The 6,369-nt window shown below is 43.7% G+C and overlaps 1 protein-coding gene across 1 annotated transcript in view; it reads right to left on the bottom strand.

The window, feature by feature from the left end:
• The window catches only part of RAB6B (RAB6B, member RAS oncogene family), a 159,828-nt gene that overhangs the window by 32,962 nt on the left and 120,497 nt on the right, over nt 1-6,369 (bottom strand). The window lies entirely within an intron of this gene.

Below are 6,369 nucleotides of genomic sequence, written 5' to 3' on the forward strand. Positions count from 1 at the left end.
AAGACAAGTGCTGGCATCAGAGTAGTAGCAATTTGGATGGAGAAGATAGGGCAGAATCTACAAATGTTGTCAAGGTAGAACCAACAGAATTTAGTGACTGAATATGTGGGTTGAAGGAGAATACAGACCAGAGGATAATTCCAAGGTTGTGTGCTTGTGAGACAGGGAGGATGGTGGTGTTGTGTACAGTGATAGGATAACTGCAGGGAGGAGAGGATTTGGGTAGGCCGATGAGAAGTTCTGTTTTGGACATACTAGGTGTGAGGTGATTGAGGGACATCCACGTAGAGATGTCCCAAAGATTGGTGAAGATGTGAAATTGGAGAGGTGGAGAGATGTCAGGGCTAGAGAGGTAGTTAAAGGAATCATCCTTGTAGAGATGGTAGTTGAAGCCATAAGAGCAAATGCATTCTCCAAGGGAGTGGCTGAAGATGGAGAATAAAAGAGAACCCAGAACTGAGGTCTGAAGACTCCTGCAGCTAAAGGGAGGGAGGCAGAAGGGGAGTCGTCGAAAGAGACTGAGGATGAGTGGCCAGAGAGAAGAACCAGGAGAGGACAGTGTCAGTGAAGCCATGGTTGGACAGTCTTTCTAAGAGAAGCGAGAGTCCACAGTGTCAAAGGCAAATGAGAGGTAGGGGAGGATTAGGATGGAGCAGAGGCCTTTGGATTTGGCAAGAAGGCAGTTTCAGTGGAGTCGAGGGACCCGAAGCCAGACTGCACTAAATTGCAGGAGAAGTGGCGGCAGCAGGTGGAAACAGTTCTTTCAAGGAGTTTGGAAAGGAATGGTAGGAGGGTGATGGGGCGATAACTGGAGGGCAAAGTGGGGTCAAAGAAGGTTTTTTTAGCGAGGGGAGACGTGAACAAGTTTGACGGCAGCTGGGAAGGAGCCACTGAAGAGTGGATGATTGAAGATGGCGATAAGGGAGGGGAGAAGTTGGGGGGAGAGTGTTTTAATGAGGTGTGAAGGGATAGGGTCAGAGGGCAAGTGGAGGGGGGGAGATTTTGAAAGGAGGATGGAGAGCTACTCTTGTCAGATGCCTGGGAAGGATGAGAGTCGATGAAGGGGCAGGAGGAGGGGGAGACCGGAAAGTTGGCCGGGAGACTATAAGGAATTCACGTCTGATGGTTCATTTTTGGAGCAGGGATTATATCTCATCTGAGTGTTTCTACCCCTGCCTTTAGCTCAGTGGGTGGCATGTAGTAAGTGCTTAATAAAAAAAAAAACACAGCTAATACTATTAATCATTATTTTTGCTACACATTTACCTTGTGATTTGATCATGTAAGTATGTTTTATCCATTTTAAAGTATATTTATGCAATTTTGGTCCATTTGTTGAATCTTGGGATATATGGATGCACTTTATAAGAGTTCCTGTGGGAAAGTAGACATCCCTTAGCACCACTGCTCTTAATGCCCCAGGTTCATGGAATTAAGTAAGAGTTCTAACTTGGGTATAGCCATATCATACTTTCTCAAGGGCTTAGTACAGTGCCCAGAGTAGGTACTCTCTCGCATTATATTTATTGAGCACTCACTATATACAGAGCACTGTACTTGGGAAAGTTCATTCATTCATTCAATCATATTTATTGAGCGCTTACTGTGTGCCGAGCACTGTACTAAGAGCTGGGGAAAGTACAATGCAGCAAAAAGAGAGTTCAAAATAGCAGAATTAGTAGACATGTTTTCTGCCCATAATGAACAGTCTAGAGGGATGAATCCTGTTGGTGATGCTATCTCTCACGCACCTTGAACCTCAGTTTCTCCATCTGTAAAATGAGCAGTATCATTTTTACATTTGATATGCTTCAAAGGGATGTGGGGAGTGATTAGATTAAGTTTTTGAAAATTAGGGGTTTGAGGGAAGGGACTTTATAAAGAAAGGAGTAAATCTGTCTCCCTCTCACTTAGACTGTGAGGCCCATGTGGGACAGGGATGGTGTCCAGCCTGATTAACTTGAATCTACCCCAGATCTTAGGACAGTGCTTGGTACGTAGTAAGTGCTTAACAAGTACTTTAATTATTATTATTATGTTAGACTTTAATCATTCAGATTTCTCATGTGCTCTTCTCCCCATGGCCCCTCCCTTGTGCCATCCTACTGATGCTTTTATTTATTCTGCTATAATGCCCCTTCTGCAAAGTGCTGAATTTGAATTCAATTCGAGACTCCATAACCTAACAAGATTTACTTCATCCTTTAATCTCTTCATGCTTTGAAATCGCTCTCCTTATGAAAAGTGACAGCCATTCATTTTAACGAAAATGCGGGGATTTTCTTGTTCTGTCCTTTTTTGGAACAAGTAAAGGGTATTCCCCTCCCCCCCCCAGTCACATAGATAAGTAAATCATCCTACATGAATACATTATAAAGAGCATATACATATATGAGGGAGCTATTGTGCCTATCCTCTCTTCATGGAAAGCTTTAATTTACTGAGAAATTCCCCAAGGTGAAAAGCTTTTCTCAAGGAACTCTATAGAAATCTTCTCAGTAATGTGCATTTATTACAATGAAACACAATTTTCCCTCACCTCCTGACATACGACACTAATAAAGTCTGCAGCGTGAATCTGCACGGTGATTTGCATCTATTTACATTGGATTCTTTCCTTGTTAGAAGTCAGAGTGAATTGAAATGTGGGTAATTTCCCTCAGCCTTGTCACAGTCCCTGGCAAACAGTCGGCTAGAGGCATCTGGAAGAAGCCTAAGTTGCCTGGCAATGATAAGTCCATTTCAATACTGTTTTTCGTTTGTGTGTTTTGTGCCGACTGCCCAAGGGAAGTATCAGGGGCAAGGCCATGCAAATCAGGATGCAAATTAAGCGGGAAAAACTAAATGTGGTGTCAGATTAACCAGGGCTGTAGCTGGGCTGGAGCTTTACAGAGGGTTTCACATGGAATGAGTGATCGAGAACGTCCTTCCTGGAAGTTTTAGGACGGAAGTGCATGTGAGGGAAATCTAAAATTAGGGGCCAGAGTTAATAGTAGCAGTATCAATCAATTCCTGGCGGCGTTAACTGTGTGCAGAGAGCTGTACACTTTAACTATGGTACTTATCAAGCATTCACTATGTGCCAGGCACTGTTCTAACTGCTGGGATAGATACAAGTTAATCAGGTTGTCCCACGCAGGGCTCACACTCTTAATCCCCATTTTACAGCTGAAGTAACAGGCCCAGAAAAGTGAAATGCACTGTACTGTCTCCTCCTCTAGTCTGTAAGCTCGTTGTGGGCAGGGAATGTCTGTTAATTATAGCGTACTCTCCCAAGGGCTTAGTACAGTGTTCTGCATATAGTAAGCTCTCAAGAAAGATCACTGATTGATTTAAAATATAAGAGAATAGTGGTGGCAGGAGTAACAGCATATACTGAGTGCTCACTTGATGTGTTGCACTGCAGTAGGTGCTTAGGAAGTTCAGAAAAAGAAAGTGACATGTTGCCTGCTCACATGGAGTTTCCATTCTACTGTAGGGGGCAGGTGGGAGAGCCACGACATAAAATAATTACAAGGGTAATTGGGCCACTTCTCCATCCACCAGGAGTCAAACCGTTGCCCCTCGGGGATTCATGTGTTCATTACGGGGCTGGAATCTAGGACATCGGGGTCCTATTTGGGCTCCATTCAAACAATCAGTTGTATTCATTGAGAGCTTTCTGGGTGCAGAGCACTGTACTAAGTTTTTGGGAGGGTACAATACAGCAGAGTTGGTAGGCACGTTCCCTGACCACAGACAGCTTACAGTCTATAAATTAAAAAATTACAGATATGTTCATGAGCGCTGTGGGGCCGAGGGAGGGGCGATAAAAAGGAGCAAATCTAAGTACAGAGGTAATGCTTCCCTGTGACTTGATTTCTCCCCACTTGAAAGCATCAAAAATAAGTTCTTTTCCCTATTGGGCACAGCATTTCCCTTTCTGTTCTCATGTTTTTGGTGAAAACTAATGAAAACTCAAGTCTGCACTGTTTGAAAACAAACATTTAGACTTCTTTTGGAGGCAGGGTTAAGTAAGCGCTCAATAAATACAACTGAATGAATGAATGAATGAGGGGAAGAGGAGCCAGAGGTAGGGCAGTCCTCGCTAAAGAGAATACATCTCCCAGAAGGCCTCCATTTCCTCCTTCTAAATAGGAACGGGAAATAGATTAAAGCCCTCCGCCCCAGAGACTACACTACCCACCACAAGTGCCCACAGGGGCTCGGGAGGTGCAAGGGGAACCCACACAAACAGTTGAGGTGGTAATAATAATAATGATAATAATAATGGTATTTGTTAAGAGCTTACTATGTGCCAAGACACTACATAAAGTGCTAGGGGAATAAAGCAAATTAGGTTGGACACAGCCCTTGCCCCACATGGGGCGCACAGTCTTAATCCCCATTTTACAGATGAGGTAAGTGAGGCACAGAAAAATGAAGTGACTTGCTCAAGGTCACACAGCAGGCAACTGGCAGAGTGGGGATTAGAATCCAGAAGGTTCTGACTTCCAGGCCCTGGCTCTATCCCTTCTGTCATGAGTCTGTACTTTCTCTGCGCCCATGGTTGGTACCAGGAAACTGTGCTGTCTGTCTCCTGGAGGAAAATGCTTTCCATATCGCGTGAGTAATCCCCTTTAGCAGGTTGTTAAATTAATAAACTCTGGGTTTGCTTTCTCTGGGAAGTTTATTCAAGGTGATAAGCATTTATTCAGTGTGTGTGTGTGTGTGTGTGTTGTGATTCCGATTCTTTTGAACTGTTAATTTCTCTGAAGTGAGGGGGGGGGGGGGCCCTTTATTCATTCATTCATGCATGCATGCATGCATGCATGCATTCATTCATTCATTCATATTTATTGAGTACTTACTGTGTGTAGAGCTTGGGAGAATACAACAATGGGAATTTAATTTATAATTTAATTTATATTAATGTCTGCCTCCCCCTATAGACTGTAAGCTCATTTGAGGGCAGGGAATGTGTCTGTTTATTGTTATTTTGCCCTCTCCCAAGCACTTAGTACAGTGCTTTATACATAGTAAGTGCTCAATAAATATGATTGAATGAATAAAAGAACTTGGGTTCTAATCCCGTCTCCGCCACTAGTCTTCTGGATGACCCTGGGCAAGTCACTTCACTCCTGTGTCTCAGTTTCCTCATCGGTAAAATGGGTTTAGATAGTCTTTTTCCCTCTTGCTTAGACTGTGAGCCTCATGTGGGACAGGGACTGTGTCCGACCTGCTCATTTTGAATCTATCCCAGCACCAGGCATATAGTAAGTGATTAACAGATATCACCACCATTATTATTATTGTTTGTGATCAAAGGATCTAATGGAAGCAGCGTGGTTTAGTGAAAGAGCATGGGCATGGGAGTCAGAAGATATGAGTTCTAATCCTGGCTCCGACATTTGTCTGCTTTGTGACCTTGGTCAAGTCACTTAACCTCTCTGTGCTTCAGTTCACTCATCTGTAAAATGGGGATGAAGACTGTGAGCCCCAGGTGGGACAATCTGATTACCTTGTATCTACTGGTGCTTAGAACAGGGCTTGGTACGTGGTAAACGCTTAACAAATACCATTATTATTATTATTATTATTATTATTATTATGGAACTCACCTTCCTCATGATCTCCAGCCCCAGTTCCTAGTGCTGACTAGGTGGGACTTGGGATGATCTCTGGGTGTGAACCCCATGGGGGACAGGGACCGTGTCCAACCCGATTTACTGGTATCCACCCCAGTACTTAGTACTGTGCCTGGCACATAGTAAGTGCTTAAAAGATACAATAATAATCATGATAATGATTATTATTATTATTATTGAGCATTTACTTTGTGCAGAGCACTGTACTAAGTGCTTGGGAGAATAAAATATAACAATATAACAGACACATTCCCTGCCCATAATGAGCTTACAGTCCAGCGATCAGGAATCTGAATGGGAACAACTGATATTTAGCTGGGAATAGTGCAGGTATCCACGCCTTGGAGTGGTGAAGCCTGAAGACTCAGGACAGGGTAGGAGGGAAGAGAAACCTCAAAGTCTTTTGGCAGGGAGAGAGGAGGGGAGAAGGGCTGGCAGTTTTATCTCCCTCTTGAGTTTCAAAGGGAAGGAGCTGTAGCGTGAACCTAATAATAATAGTGATAGTATTTGTTCAGCGCTTACTATGTGCCAAGCACTATTCTAAGCTCTGGGATGGATACAAGGTAATCAAGTTGTCCCATGTGGGGCTCACAGTCTTCATCCCCACTTTACAGATGAGGTAATTGAGGCACAGAGAAGTGAAATGACTTGCCCAAAGTCACACAGCTGACAAGTGGCAGAGCCGGGATTAGAACCCATGACCTCTGACTCCCAAGCCCGGGCTCTTTCCACTAAGCCACCT

Source organism: Ornithorhynchus anatinus, chromosome 1, assembly GCF_004115215.2.
Source record: "Ornithorhynchus anatinus isolate Pmale09 chromosome 1, mOrnAna1.pri.v4, whole genome shotgun sequence".
Taxonomy (NCBI): Eukaryota; Metazoa; Chordata; class Mammalia; order Monotremata; family Ornithorhynchidae; genus Ornithorhynchus; species Ornithorhynchus anatinus.